General features: G+C 40.2%; 1 protein-coding gene across 2 annotated transcripts in view; it reads right to left on the reverse strand.

The window, feature by feature from the left end:
- LOC119787323 (enhancer of polycomb homolog 1-like) overlaps window positions 1-4,377 on the reverse strand; it is a 45,924-nt gene extending 41,547 nt beyond the window's left edge. The window contains exons 1-2 of one of the 2 annotated variants that reach the window (XM_038291120.1): window positions 4,102-4,377; window positions 3,492-3,577 (exon numbers count right to left, since the gene is read on the reverse strand). The gene's annotated coding sequence lies outside the window, so the exon portion shown is untranslated. Of the gene's footprint in view, window positions 1-3,491; window positions 3,593-4,101 lie in introns of both variants that reach the window. The other variant, XM_038291121.1, reaches the window with a different exon arrangement.
- Window positions 4,378-17,019: the final 12,642 nt, after the last annotated feature.

Below are 17,019 nucleotides of genomic sequence, written 5' to 3' on the forward strand. Positions count from 1 at the left end.
TCAGAATGCCATCTCCTCTTCCCTCTGTTGTCCGGGTGATTCGTCCCCCGTTTTTGGGTACTCTGATCAAAACAAACATGGATCAAGGATAGGAGAAAGATGCGTATCCACTCAGGGAAAAAATAAATAAATAAATCCATCAACCAGAGCTCAAAATAGTCCGGTCACCGGTTACAGTCGTAGAGAAACGGCCGTTCCAACCGTTGCATTTCCAAATTCTCCAGAGTGGTGTCCGACTTTACACGAGTCGAATTGGTTGTTTATCTTAAGAGCGGGATTGTTGTTGCTAAAGGTTCACAAACAAGTTTGATTGTAGCCAGTTTCTCAGAAGCATCTTGCTAAGCAGTTAGCAACTTAGTACTAGTAGGCAGCAGAAGCTTTGTTTGGTGTAGAAGGCTTACAGTCGTACATGTTTGAGCCCTTGCCTCGCAACGTTGTCAGTTCTATTAGCTCTACACCTGCCGAAGACACAGACGTCCATCCCGTGAACACTGGGACATTACTCAACGGTAAAGTAAATTCTAATGGGTTCTTATTTCTTATTTCAACCGTTGCATATATTAGCTGCAACATATAAATCTAGATGCTATGATCGAAAAAATTTCATTGACAGATGACCGTTGATATATGATTTGTCAAATTTTGGTGTAAAGGCTGATGTATAACTAACGGGCCTGCATAAGATAACAAAAAATAAACCCCACAGATTTTAAGACAGGATTTTTTTTTTATATAGAAATTTTCAACATTTTGGGACAATAGCATCTGATAAAGAGTACATTTATATACATGTCTAAGCCAGAATGATTTGACATTTAAATATGACCTCCCTACAACTTTAAAAGCCTTTACTTCAGTAAACTCTATATAAAAACTGAGAACATCGTCTTAGTTTATGTATGACTTTGAATAACTTGTTTTTGCGGTATATAACTCAAAAAGATATATAATAAAAGGCAGCCACGAATCTCAGGATATCTTTTTTTGGTCTGCTGGAGGCTAGTTTGGAGTTGCGGCAATGATCAGTTAATACTACTTGATAAAATCTATGACAAATTTGCTCAGACTGGACTGTCCCCACAATTTTCCGTAAATAAGAGAACAGTTGTTGTGAAATTCATGAAGTTATACGTTTTCACTGCAGCATTTTCTGTAATGAATTCAATTGATTGATTGATTGATTGACATTATTGATCTCACAGTGGAGAAATGTACTGGTTACATCAGCTCAAATAGTCAAAAATAAGAAGGTGCCAAAAGGAAGAAAAAGGTCCATGGAGTATATACAGTATATACGATGCGTTCACACACACATACCGTATTTTCACGACCATAAGGCGCACCGTACTAAAAGGCGCAGTCTCAGTTATGTGTGCCATTTCTGTATTTAACACACACATAAGGCGCACCGGACTATAGGGCGCGTTTTTTATATACAGGTACATGTCCTCTACTACCTTTAAATACCTCTACTGCGTATTTAAACATAGAGCGGCAGCAAAACTGAGTATGACTGTGCTTTATTCATGTATTTATTACAAAGTATTAATCAAATCTGGGAGCTGGCCATGATACATTCCTATTGTCGGCAAACCGCTGGTATGTGGGGGTCTGAGCGCCTCCCACATTAATAGTATAGGCAGGATGATAATCTGGATGAACTGACTGCAATGATTAAGTATTATTCAAACCTGGGACCTGGCCATGAGAGACACATCGCTGATGACACAGGGCTGTGATCACTCCTCTAAAACAGTTTATTACGCATAAATTAACTTAAAATCCTGAAACCTGCCGACAGAATATGTTCGCTTTTATTATCCTATTATCCTTTTATAATCCTTTAGATTATTTAGATGAAAAACACCTGCCAGCCGCCGCGGTGAACCCGGAGGAGACCCCGCCCAGACGCTGCTGTTGAATTAAGTTTTCAGATAGAAAAATAGAGCGGGAGCAAAACTGAGTATGATTGTGTTTTATTCATGTATTTATTACAAAATATTAATCAAACCCATCAAAGTCATCATCCTCTGTTTCTGAATTAAACAGCTGCTCTAAATCAGACATGCCAATTTCCCCTTCTTCGCTGTCAGAGTCCGTGCCGGGCGGCTCCTCGGAAAGGATGCCGGCTTTAGCGAAAGCTCGAACAACAGTGCCAGCAGAGCTGCCTTCCACTTTTCGTGGAATTATTGTGCCGGCAGAATATGTTTGCTTTTATTATTCTGCTACTTCGTTTTTGCTGCTTGTACCAGTTAGTTCTGACGCGCGGCTGAAGCAGCTTTGCTGTGTCTGACGCGCGTTGGGCGGAGCTATCCTATCCTTTCTTTGCCTTGCAGCTATATTTGCTGTCCAGCAGCAAAACTTCAATTTTTCCATCTCGAGCTGCAGCAGCGCGTTGGCGGCGAGTCAGATGCTTAAACGCTCCCGACGCGCTGCGCCTGCTGTTCAAAACGCGATGCGGGACCTTTTGCTGCGCCTATACGCACGCCAACCATTGACTTTGCATGTAAACTCGCTGCTTCTGCTGCACCTGCTGGGTCCGGTTCACAGCTATGTCGAGCGATGTTGAAGTTCCTTTGTCAGACCTCCCGCAATAAGCCCAGCGTTCATTTGTTTCATCATGTTTTTCACATCAGCTGTGAGATGGAGTCACAGATTACCAGAGATGGTGATGAGTGGAAAAAAAAAACACCTGGTCTCCTTACATTCACCTCCCTCAGCCACTCTTTCATCATCTCCTCAATGAGGAGTTCTGCATGGTTCATGGTGGTCTCAAAAGTCCGCAGTAACAACACACATAGGGCGCACCGCACCATAGGGCGCGCTGCACATTTTGAGGGGGAAAAAAAGACGTTTATATGCGCCTTATAGTCGTGAAAATACGGTATATATATATATATATATATATATATATATATATATATATATATATATATATATATATATATTTCCATCTCTTATGTTGACCAAATGTTACATCCACACTCTGCATTTCTTTGACTTCTGCTTCAAAGAAAATCCTGCTTTTCCTGTTTTTCTATTTTAACTATTTTAGAGGGAATAAATACAGGGTTCACATATGCTTTTTGCTTATTCCAGTCAATACAATAATTGTTAGTATGCTTTATTTGTTATCAGGGTATTTTATGTTTATTAAAAGATAAAAGGGTATTATCTCTCTCTTTTTATCTGAAAACAATGTGCAATCAATTCTTATCATAAATCATGATTCATGATGCAGGGTAAATCAAAGCTACCAAAAAAGAGCCTCCATTTATTTAAACAATCAAAACTTCAGTTTTTATCCGTGGTAGATTAGTTACAATTCTTAGCTTATACATGTGCAAGACAGACAGCTCCCTTTTGTCTTTAAAGAAAGAACAAAATCTAATGTATAAACTGAGAATAAAGTACCCAGTTAAGGTTGGAGGTGTGGTTAAACTCATTTACTTCTCTCACATCATAAACAATGATATAAAAATGCAAATTACCTGCAGGAATGGAAGTAGATATCAGTGAAGTTGTGCATTATCCGTTTGGAAGCAATATAATTTCCTCCTGCTTCCAACATGGAGGCCTGTAAAAAGAAAGGCTGTCCAAAGTCACAAACCATACAAAGAAAAAAAAAAAAAAAAACAATTCGTTACATTAGAAAGGCTGATTAGTGTTATTCCTGACATATTACATTCATAAAAGCCCTATTGAATGCATAGGAACAGGGATTTAACAAGTGTAATAAGTTACACATTAACAACAAGAACATAACAGAACGCCATATATGGAGAAATTATGCTAACTAGAGGACATAACAGCGAAAAGTTAATCATCCGTCTAAAAAAATGGGGATGTGGGATTATTATGACTCAGAGGTCGATTATGGGGAACTCATACTGGAACTAAAGACAGTTCAGACCAACTAGATTTGCTGCAGCTGTGTTTGCACAGCGGATAGAGACACTGCAGTTAGCTGACAGGCTGCAGCTAGCTGCTTAGCTCACTTGCCCTGACCCTGATTTCCATATCTATCATAAACGACCGTTAAAATACAATACAAAAAAAGCAACACGGATACAAATAGCAAAAGTTTTAGAGGCAACTTACCGACTCCAATGATAATCCAAAGCAGGCATTCTGACAATGGCAGTTCCACTGGTTGTCATGCTAGCCCGAATGCTACCGTTGGTTAGCTCCCCCTGGGACGCTACTTAAGCGTAATAATTTGTTTTTTCATTCTTAAAAGTGCCGTTAACTCAGCCTCACAAGTTCCCCAAAAAGGAAACATTCAGTTAAATAAAAGTATAACGCGTTCCTGAAGGTGGTTATTGATATTTTCGAGGAGGAAAAAAAAAAAAGAAAGATCCAAACTGACCAAGAAGCCACTTTCAAGACGAATTGTGATTGGACCACAGCTTCCACCAATCACCTGTAGCAGTGGCACATAGGGGCACCGTCCTGCAGGGGGCGCCAAAGCCACGATCGGACAATCAGTTCTAGTCACTCATTTCTGCATGTTACAGCTGTTTTTTTTTTTTTTTTGCATATGATATCAATCAATAACAATTGAGCGCCTCTGAGTATGCGCAAAGCTGCAAAAGAGGCTACAACAAGATGGAAACGAAGAACATGATTTAAACAGAGGCTGAAGGAAAGGTGGCAAAAGCAAAGGGAAGAAGAGAGGAAAGTATAGTGGTTTTATATGATTCAGAGGAGAGTGGGAGAAATGAGATGTGCAGGAAGGAACAAAAGAGAAGAAACAGTTATATCAAGACTTAGATTTGGGCAAAGAGGATTAAACAGTACTTTATTCAAAATAGGTAATTATAACAACCGGTAGCCTATGTGGGAATACTGTGAGCAACAAGAAACAATTGCACATGTTATGGTACACTGTAAGAGGTATGAATGAAAAAGGAGGGAATTGGTTCTAAATCTTAATAAAGAAATAATACACTATAATTTAATAGAAATCCTTAGAAAGAACTCAAGAGATAAGTGTTATGTAATTGTTTTTCATTATCTTAGAATCAGTGTAATTGAGAGGATTTGAATCTTATTTTGGTTTTATTGTTTTTTGTTTTGTTGAGTTTGTTTTGATCATTATAAAGGCCAATTTATACTTCTGACGCACAGCCTCTGTAACCCTCAAATCTGTCTATGTGCGTGACCACGCCCCCCGAGGTTCTGCAACCATCGTCACACACCTCAAAAAGAATCCTGACTACACGTCGGACAGTCGCAAACCTTCGCAGACCTCAAGCGGAAGTGCGCAGAGAAAAACCAGCTGTGATTGGTCGTTGATATGCCTTTCCGGCTTTCTGTGTGGTCGTCCTTCTTGATTCGGCGCCATTTTAAAAAACCGAGGAATAATCACAACAATGGATAACCACAACGAAAGGTTGATCGAGGAAGTTCAGAAGTACAACCACTTGTACGATGCCTCAAACATACTCTTTGTTTTGGAAAATAAACACTCCTGCCGGCGCCGCCGAAGAAATTCTCATGACCATCCGCCGAAGTTCTCACGAGTTCTCGAATAGGATCCCCCTAGCGCTTTGGCGGGACACTGCTGTGCAAGGCAAGGCAAGGCAAATTTATTTGTATAGCACAATTCAGTACAAAGACAATTCAAAGTGCTTTACATGATTAAAATACAGGGAGATAAAACAGAATCAAAGCAAGTAGGAAAAAATAAAAAAATAAATAAAATAAAAAATGCAGAAACTAAAAAGAATATTAAAAACAGTTGGACTAAAGAAAATAAAAAAGTTGAACTAATGATGTTTTAGTTGAACTGTTTAACTAGAACAGTTGAAGGCAATCCTAAACAAATGTGTTTTAGTCTTGATTTAAAGGAACTCAGGCTTTCCGCACTTTTACAGTTTTCTGGAAGTTTGTTCCAGATAAGTGGAGCATAGGAACTAAATGCTGCTTCCCTAGAAATTCCAGACCAACGTTGCAGAAGCATACCAGCAAAACTGGTTCACGACCAGAAGCAAGCGACATCTGATGTGTGCGGTTGCAGAAGTATAATCTGCCCTTTTGTAGGTAGTAGCCATTCAGATCCACACTCCATACCAATTAGTGGCGGTAATGCACCATTCCGTTACGTGCCAACCGGCAATAAAATCCCATAAAGAAGAAGATATGCGCCAAGCTGCTATTTCACAGCTCATGTCACCACTTTCCTGATGTACATTGACTTGAGACTACACTTCTTGGGGAATGTCATGGTTGGGGGTCGCACCTGGTGGTGATGGTTAGTTGGTCTTTGGAAACGTAATGTTTCCAAAGACCAACTAACCACTAACCAAAGAAAGAGGAGAGAATAGAGATAAAAAAAACAAAACAGCTCTCAGAGGTACTAAACAAGCAAATAGAAGAAGGACCAAAATAAAAAAAATAGAGCTGAATAACACCTTTAAAAATGATTGAAAGACAAATGGGGTTGTTGATATTAGCTAAAGCGACTGATGATATTATATAAGTTTCTCTTGTTTTGAGATTAGTCCCTCATTTCTAGAGAAAAAGCAGCAGGTTCTAGAGCTGCTCCTGTTTTTATTGGTAAAATACAGTTTTTAGGTTATGAAAGTTGTGCTTCAACTTTGTTAATTTGCTTTCATTTTCTTTATTAAGCTAAAACATATATGGTTTAAAGGTCAATGCCTAGTTGCAAAATCTGACTGAAATAAAAGTGTATTGAAAATTGTTTTAAATGGGGTTGACTATTGTTACACATGTTAGTTTATTGTATAAAAGTATATTTTGTCTGATTAAAACTCTCTCTGAGTAGCAGAGACAACTGCAAAATGTAATGTCCCCATTCTCCCCTATTGATTAGCATGATAGGAAAAGAAATATGACTTGTTTGAGGTAATTTCTCATTTGACAATATTCATTTATTTATGCAGATGGTGAATCATAATAAGAAAAGTTAGATTACTAAATTTGGGAGTTACACAGAATTTAAATGTCTTCACTCAGATATATCCCTAAAGGGCTGCTGTGATGCATCTGATGATTCAGATCAGATGCAGCTTCAGTATATCAGTCAGTAACTGATATACAACAAGGAAAACATATGAACTTTCTTTTTTTTCTTGTTTTATGGTTTTATTTCTTCAAAAATACCTCAACATGAAATGGATGTCATTAAACTGTGAGGATGGAGAGAAAGAAAAGAAATGGACACAATGATGGATGGATGATGCATAGACGGATGGATGAATGATGGATGGATTAATGGATGAATGGATGGATGAATGATACATGGATGGATTGATTAATTGATTATGTATAGATGGATGAATGATAGATGGATGGATTAATGGATGGATGGATGAATTGATGATGGAAGGAGGAATTAATGAATGGATGGATGGATGGATGCATGGATGGATGAATGGATGTATTATGGGAGGATGGATGGATGAATCAATCAATGGTGGATGGTTGGATGGATTTGATGAGTTGGTGGATGGACGGATGGATGGATGGATGGATGGATGGATGGATGGATGGATGGATGGATGCTGAATTGATGATGGATAGATTGTTAGATGAGGGATGGATGGATGGATGATGGATAGATAGATGGATGGGTTAATGAATTGATGATGAATGGATGGATGGATGGATGAAATTATGATGGATAGATGAATGGATGAATTAATGATGGATGGATGGATGGATGGATGGATGGATGGATGGATGGATGATGGATAGATGGACTGATGAATTATGGATGGATGGATGGATGGATGGATGAAATTATGATGATAGATGAATGGATGAATTAATGATGGATGGATGGATGGATGAAATTATGATGGATAGATGAATGGATGAATTAATGATGGATGGATGGATGGATGGATGGATGAAATTATGATGGATAGATGAATGGATGAATTAATGATGGATGGATGGATGGATAGACTGATGAATTATGGATGGATGGATGAAATTATGATGATAGATGGATGGATGATGGATGGATGGATGATGGATGGATGGGTGGATTGATGATAGATGGATGGATTGATGGATGGATGATGGATTTATGGATGGATGGATGGATGGATAGATGGATGGATGGATGGATGGATGGATGGATGAATTGATGATGAATGGATGGATATGGATAGATGAATTATGGATGGATTGATGGATGATGGGTGGATGGATGGATGGATGGATGGATGGATGGATGGATGGATGGATTGATGGATGATGGGTGGGTGGATGGATGGATGGATGGATGGATGGATGGATGGATGGATGAATTGATGATGAATGGATGGATATGGATAGATGAATTATGGATGGATTGATGGATGATGGGTGGATGGATGGATGGATGGATGATGGATTGATGAAATTAAGATGGATGATGGATGGATGAATGAATCAATTATTGATTGATGATGGATGGATGGATGGATGGATGGATGGATGGATGGATGGATGATGAATTGATGATGGATAGATTGTTGGATGAGGGATGAATGGATGGATGGATGGATGGATGGATGATGGATGGATGGATGATGAATTGATGATGGATAGATTGTTGGATGAGGGATGAATGGATGGGTGGATGGATGGATGGATGGATGGATGGATGATGGGTGGATGAACGGATGATGAATGGATGGATGGATGCATGATGGATTGATGAAATTAAGATGGATGATGGATGGATGAATGAATCAATTATTGATTGATGATGGATGGATGGATGGATGGATGATGAATTGATGATGGATAGATTGTTGGATGAGGGATGAATGGATGGATGGATAGATGGATGGATGGGTTGATGATGGATGGATGGATGGATGGATGGGTTGATGAATTGATGATGAATGGATGGATGGACTGATGATGGGTGGATGAATGGATGATGGATGGATGGATGGATGGATGGATCGATAGATGATGGATGGATGGATTGGTTGATGAATTGATGATGAATGGATGGATGGACTGATGATGGGTGGATGAATGGATGATGGGTTGATGAATTGATGATGAATGGATGGATGGACTGATGATGGGTGGATGAATGGATGATGGATGGATGGATGGATGGATCAATAGATGATGGATGGATGGATTGGTTGATGAATTGATGATGAATGGATGGATGGACTGATGATGGGTGGATGAATGGATGATGGATGGATGGATGGATGGATGGATGGATGGATGGATGGATTGATAGATGATGGGTGGATGAATGGATGATGGATGGATGGATGGATGGATGGATGGATGGATAGATGATGGGTGGATGAATGGATGGATGGATGGATGATGGGTGGATGAGGGGATGATGGATGGATGCATGATGGATTGATGAAATTAAGATAGATTGAATGATGGATGGTGGATGGATGGATGGATGGATGGATGGATGATGGGTGGATGAATGGATGATGGATGGATGGATGAATGGATGGATGGATGGATGATGGGTGGATGAACGGATGATGGATGAATGGATGCATGATGGGTTGATGAAATTAAGATAGATAGATGGATGGATGATGGATGGATGGATGGTGGATGGATGGATGATGGATAGATGATGAATTGATGGATGGATGATGGGTGGATGAACGGATGATGGATGCATGATGGATTGATGAAATTAAGATAGATAGATGGATGGATGATGGATGGATGGATGGATGGTGGATGGATGGATGGATGGATGGATGGTGGAGGGATGAATAATAGATTGATGGATGAATGGATGATGGATTAATGGATGGATAACAATCATATTGCTACATAGGCAATAGATAAAACCTTAAGGAAGTTCCAGCTGTATAGTTATTTTAACAACATGGGGTTCAACAAGCTACCTTGTTTTGTAAAGCAAGACTGCGGCTCTTGTTATGTAACCCTTACTACCCTCCATGCCTCATCCCTGCCCCCTCCTGTTGCAGGGCAGGGTTGCCCCTGCTGCTTCCTTGATTTTCTTTCTTTTTTCCCTTTTTTTTTTGCTCATACAAGGCTGAAAGAGAATGCTGCATAGTGGAAGCTTACAAAGACTGTGAAGCTTTGCTACCTCCTCCCCTCAGTGCCTTGATGTTAAAGCTGCATGGATGCCTAGCCAAAGAAAGACTCATGGATCATATATACTATAGCTCAGCCTTTGCTCAGCCTTCCCAACGAGGTCATTATCAGCTATCTCAACTAAAGAAAACCTCAATGCAGCCTTTTTGTTGACACAGTTAAGCTTATTGCACTGTAAAAGTGCTTTACATGAGCTCTCTCTATGGTAATGTCTAGTCCTTAGGATACATTACTTTTAAAATGCACAAATCTGACTTACACGTGAACACAAACGTGTCCGTTTTTTATGTCGGTGTCAAAAATAGCTTCTGTGGATCCACTGAACTATAAGGGAACAGCAAGCTTCCTCATCCTTCTAGGTAGAACACTTCCCCCTCTTATCATCTAGAGGGCAGTGGAGACCCACTGAAAAACTTGTGCTTCCTCTTGCATTACAATGCATAAAGCAGACTGTTCACCTCACTATCTCCCGCCTTCTGAGACTGAAGTTACACAGCTGAGCCAGCCTGCAGTGTTCTTGTGAGATTTTTCTTACAACATATCAAACAATATTTAATTAGCCTTTGCAGATCTTTTTTTTTAATGTCAGGACATTAACATTGAATGTGTTCTGCAGATAAGTAGCCTTTTTATCAGGAGGCAGCTTACGAGAGGTTGTGAGTCTGTGTGTGTGTGTGAGGTGAATACACCGAGGGGACGAGTTCAACACTGCCGGTCTGAGCTGAGATCAAAGGAGGGTAAGACAGACATCAATATCCGTTTGCCCCCTTGCCAAACAATTTGCCTCCATCTGCTGACAGCAGTTCAGATGAAGGATGCTACTTCAGTGTTCTTCACAACAGGGGGGCTGGTTGAAAAGCGTGCCTTGCTGCAGGGCTGCTATCATCATTCTTTATATTGGGTTGACTACTGTCAAGACTGTACTGTTCTAGAAGGATCTGTTGCTCTGAAGGAAGAAACAGGTACCATCTTTAATATATTTAGCCACCAACCCTACCTCACCTACACTCTTTATTTTTGACAGAAAAGAAGTCAACCTTTACTAATATAACATGTCTTTCCTTGCTGGCACTTTTCTTTTATATTTCTTCTATGGCAGTATGCTTTAATGCTTCAGTTGTCAGTATGTCCATGTAAAGGTGTCACTGAGACAAATTCCGACATTTATTGCCCAGTCTCCTTTGACAGACAGTCCCTGACAGATGGATTTGTTTGGGCTCACCCTGTTCTAGTGTCTTCGCTGCAGCTCTTACTGGAATCAGACAGACTCCCTCCGGTCATATTTGCTGTTGAGCAGTTTCCATAGCAGCAACATAAGATAAACCCAGCACCACAACAGAGCCCGAGACCTGTGCGGTAATCAGGATTACATCCGAGCCCCTGAGCATTCTTGACAGACAACAGAAGTTGCAGCTCTTTATCAGACAGTTCTTGTCTTTTCAAGTCAGGGATGATGTTCTCATTCAGGCAAGTGGCGCCATAAGTAACTAAAATATAAATAGGTTGGAGGAAGAGAAGATAAAGAGCACTGTAAGTGATTATATAATGTGTACACTTTACTGTTGTGCTAAAGAAGCATTGCTTTTAATCTGTTTTCCGTTTAGGTTTAAACCCTACTATGGCTGCCCATTGTGAACAGCTCTATTGTGCTGCTCATAGAGAGGACCTCTATGTAGTCACTGAAAATAGAGTGTCTAGTAAGGACCTTTAGGATACCACTCATCGTTATTTTCTTTTTAGGAGGATGTGATTCTTTTGGATAGACTTGGAATGTTTCAACCCTACTTTCTTTCAAATTGACAGAGTAAAGGCACTAGCACCCCATGTGTCTACAATGACAACATGGAAAGAAAAGATGGATGGATGGACAGACGAACAGACAGACGGACTGAACAATAGCGGAATGGACGGACGGACAGATGGATGGACACACGGTCCCTCTAAGCCAGGGGTGTCAAACTCAAGTCCAGTACCTTTACTGTTTAGGTATATCCCTGATCAAAAACACCTTAATCAAATGGCTTAATTACTCCATGAGCATACAGTCAAGTTCTGCAAAGTTCTGCTGATGACCTAATTATTTGATCCTAGTCTGTTGAAGCAGAGACACATCTAAAAGGTGCAGGATACCAGCCCTTGAGGACTGGAGTTCAACACCTGCTCTAATGAGACAGCCTGGACTCATCTTTGCAATTTTTTTTAATGAAGTGAAAAATGTCCTAATGTTTCCAAAAGTTGGCATTCTGAGACATAAAGGTTATAGATTCCAAGAAGAGCCCATAAGGCACATGTTATTACAAGTAGAGGTGGTGTATTTACATCTGTTTGTCCTAATAAGATCTAGACTGCATGCTGTTAGGGCACACATTTCTGCTTAGCCTCAAAATTCTGATACCTACACGCACCCTTTCATCACACACAGCAGTCCTTGTGTTTACCTATAGCTCCACAAACCCAGCCCCCTTAGGATGCTTGGCTTTCATACTGCTTGTTTGACACAGATACCCTTCACAAGCGTATCATGTCACCTCCAAGCATTTTGTACATTATCACAGCAGCATATGTGCAAATCAGCCTCACCGCCCACCTCCTCATGAAGACTTTCACAAAATGCTAAACTCTGCTTTCTTTATATTTGGAACACAAAAACAAACATCTGCTGCCTGTTTCCTCTATTTACAAAACCTGAAATTGGAGTTGTTAGGCAAAACCAGAGCTATTTCCCCTTTGTGTATATGCCCCACATCAGAATGGCTGTTTCCATAGCTACACAATGGTCTATGTGGGGCCGTGTCCTTTTGACACAATCTCTCACATATAAGGGGTCTCAGTGAGTCCTCAGCCTCCTCTCTGCAGCCTTGGAGCCTAATAATAAACCAGGATTGTGTTTGTGAAGCAGCGCCACACTGCGACGCTGTATTGCTTACATAAAAGCTCACCTTGAGGGGAGGTGAGAATACCTTTCGGCAGAATCACAATGCTCCACTAATGAGCTAATCATACTTAGCATTACCACCGCCTCAGCTGCAAATGGCCACATGCTAACAGAAGCAGTTACAGAATTTGCCACACGCAGATCCCTCCATGCTGCTGCACAACTTGTCACCATGTGAGACACAGGAACACCTGCTAGACCCCCTTGCCCCCTGATTCTTTTCTCTGTATCATGACCTTTGGACCTTACAGTGAAATATAGTAAATGCGACAGCTTGGCAGCGGGTTTTTGCTTGCCATAACTATCTTAGGGGTCAGTGCCCCAGTCAATAAAGCAGTTAACCTTCTAAATTCAGGGGATGTCAGCAGGCCACATATATGTGACTAATGATGGTTTGTAGGAAGGGAATTAGGCCCAGCTTACAATGTATGTTGCAACACTGACCTGCAGGGTGTTGTGGAAATTAAAGCCAACCTGTCTAGTTAGACATTGAAGTTGATCCTTTTCCTATTGAAGTAGCAGCAGTATTCTTGGCATGTATTATCTGTACCTGTTCTAGCAGCCACTGTTTGGACCAACCCTTCAGCTGGGGCAGAAGCAGTAACTAAATGCAATGTTAAAGCTACAGTGTGTAATTTTCAGCGACATCTAGCGGTCAGACTGCAGACTGCAGCAACATGAACATCTCCCCCCCACCGCTTCTCCCCCCCAACAGTACGGCGAGCGTTACGGGACAAAATGTCTTCCACGACGTCCGCATCACCTACCTTCTCAAGTGATGAGGTTTGTTTACATAGATAATTTTACAGATAGTATTTCATTAGTCTGTGTAGGGTATAGATTTCATGTAGACTTAAGATAATAAATATACCCGTTATTTTTTCTACGTCGTTGTGACGTTTTGGTGAGCTGCTTTGCATGGTGATATAAACAGACGAAGTAATTGTAGTCATTAGTTTAACAGCGAGATTGTGTTCGCTGGAAGAATATATATTCCCCGTTTACAGAGTCCAAGTCTTGTTTGTGGCACGGGGGTTACAAGGCAAGGAAGAGGGAAAGGAAGAGGGCAGAGAGGCCGGGGTGGGCGTGCAGCTGGGGCCAGGCGAGAGAGGGGAGCCAGCGGGGTGACTAGAGCAGAGGAGGAAAGGCTTGAAGATCTCCAAAGGAGCCGGAGAGAAGTAACCGAGGTATATATCCAGAAAATTATTTTACAGAAAATTACTGAATCATTACCTGTGAAACGTCAGGGACGTTGCTGAATAAGTATACTGGGGAGTAACAGCATCATCACGCAGCATGTTATTGTTTTAGACAGGTCTGAGCATCCTGTACTCCAAAAACTGCAGTGATATTAGACAATTGTGTGTATAGGATTAATTACCTGTCCAAGAGAAAACTGGCAACTTGAGCGTCACTTTGAAAACCTTTTTCCTCCATCAGTGACTTCCATCGTGTAAATGCCGTGCCAATGTTGATCCGTGTTTTTTGTCGTTTCTTGTCACTCTTGCGTTTATTCTCGTCGTGTTTCCGCTTCTTGACGGGGGTTCGGTGTCCGCCGCTTTTCGTTGTGATACAGAGTAGGCATGATCCTCCATTCGTTTGATGTTTGGCCACACAGTGCCAAACAGTTTGCAAAGTCACTCACGCCTGCCGCCTTGTTTACCTTTCTTGTTACCGAGGCGCAGTATACCTGCTTCTTCTTCTTCTTTGGTTTCAGGCAGACTAAACGCTTCTCAGGCATAATACTGCCATCTACTTTTCAGTACCGTCTCAGTTCATCTCTCTCAACTTGCCGTAGTTATTTTCGAGCGTCATGGGCGATCTCGCAATCGCTAGTTTGTTGGCTCTGCGCTGCCGTAGCGCAAAGATGTCAGCCTCCATGGCTGCGAGACCCGCTCCTATGTAATTATAAATAACGAATTCTAAGGCAACGCAAATGTTATGGTTAAAAGGCTGAGCTCATAGGTGATGATAAATAACATAGTTATGTATAATATATTAAATTTCTGAATTTATATGCCTGTAATTATTACACACTGTAGCTTTAAAAGCCGGCACTGAAAAATGTATTTATACATAGACCTGTGTTTTAAAAACTAGGGACAAACGCTTATCCCTTAATCCTCTGATATTAGTTGTCAATGAGCATATTTCATCAATGTTTAACCTTAATCTGTTGGTGTAAGAGGTTTATTTTGTTCGCCCACTCATACACTGTAGTTTTTTAAGTCAGTGTTACGATCCTTAAATCATCCTCTTCCAACTACCTCTTTTGGGGTGACAGATTGACATTAAGGTAGCCTGACGTAGTCCGACTCAATTCTAGTCAGAATATGAGTCTGATACTGCTCCATAGAGCTGTGATTATGGGGCGTGTTTCGAACGACCCAGGAAAAAAATGCCTCTGCACTCAATTGGATAGACCTACAACCAATAAGAGCAACGGAGTGCGTGACGTATGTTAAGCGAGGCATAGTTGTCCACAAAAATCAAAGCGTGCAGTTGCACGCCTATAATAAGCAGATGAGACTTGATCGCGTTTCTCTGTTCCTCTTTTAAAATTAATTTGCTGTCGATATCTTCTAGAACAGACCCAATAGCAGAATCTACTCACCAAAACTTTTCAGCGGCAGCCATTATTGTTGTCACCCAAGCGCGCATTGGTCACGTGGTTGATTACGTTACTGTTGGTCATCTGTCCATCATCGTATAAAGCCCGCCCTGACAATTTGATTGGATCGCCTGACAGTGGGCTTTAATACTCGCGCTACTATGGAGCAGAGCCAGACCGAACTTCCCCGACCTCAAACTTTGTGGGCGGGACTAAGTTCGGAATGGCACCCAGGCTAACATTAAGGTGTTTCTTTATCCTTTTTTCTGGTATGACTGAGCTCCCTATTTGAGTTCTGGGTTTATTGTAATACCTCTTCCTGTTAGAACAGTGAACAACTTCCCATAACTTGTTAAGCTTCATCCAAACAAGACGATCTCCTTATCTTGACAGACTCAGACACTGTCCACTTCACTTAGGATGATGACAAGTCTGACCAAGACGCCCCAGAAAGATGTGAACTTTTACCCTCTTTTAGGACGTTTACTGGATCACCTCAATTGGCCTTGAAAGGCTGAAAATTTGATCAAAGCAGATTCATAAATTCTGTCGGGTGGCTTCCTGAAGTTAACTAACCTAAATATTTTGTCTGGTATAGTTTTTTATTTAACGATGTTATGATAACTTAATGAAAAATAAAATATTTAAAATCTGCTTGATTCTGCCCTCTACATTATGTTTAGACATTATTTCACTTATACAAAACCACAAAAAGTGCTTCCTTCTGACTAATTTCTCCTGTTTCCTTTTATATTTATGATTTTAATACCTGAAATAATCTAAAAAGTACTATTTGATAATTTCCAAGATAAATATTTTTTTAAAGCAAAGCAATCTCACATGTAGTACAAAGGCAAAATATTTTGATATTTCACATTTGATTAAAAAATAGCATGTCAAAAATGACGTACCCTATTAAATGAGTGTAAAACCTTTAAGTGGTAATCAGCAATCTGACCCTTAAAATGTAATTATCAGCATTTTGTCAACCTTCCCTGGTATCTCCATGCTTCATATTTATATATTTGTATTGAAATGTAAATTCTCTCAAAATAAACAATTTTTCAGGATGTTGCAAAGTAAAATTTTACAATGTTGAAAATGAAGTGTAAGGAGATTATTATTCAGAATTGTAGAAAATGTTCCTTTAACAGGGTAGTACAGTTAAGTATCCGTCCTTGACATTTTTTCCCTTATTACTTTTACTTTTATAATTCAAGTAGTTTTGAAAATTGTACTTTTACTTGAGTAAAAGCTTAGGTTGATACTCTTACCTTTACAAAAGTGTTTAAATAGTAGGATTTCTACTTCTACTTAAACATACTTTTTAAAATACTTTTGAAATCTTCGGTAGAGCCTACAGACTGTGTCGGTTTTTCCGTCTATCCAT

Source organism: Cyprinodon tularosa, unplaced genomic scaffold (genome assembly GCF_016077235.1).
Source record: "Cyprinodon tularosa strain WSP-4 unplaced genomic scaffold, ASM1607723v1 ctg294, whole genome shotgun sequence".
Classification (NCBI taxonomy): Eukaryota; Metazoa; Chordata; class Actinopteri; order Cyprinodontiformes; family Cyprinodontidae; genus Cyprinodon; species Cyprinodon tularosa.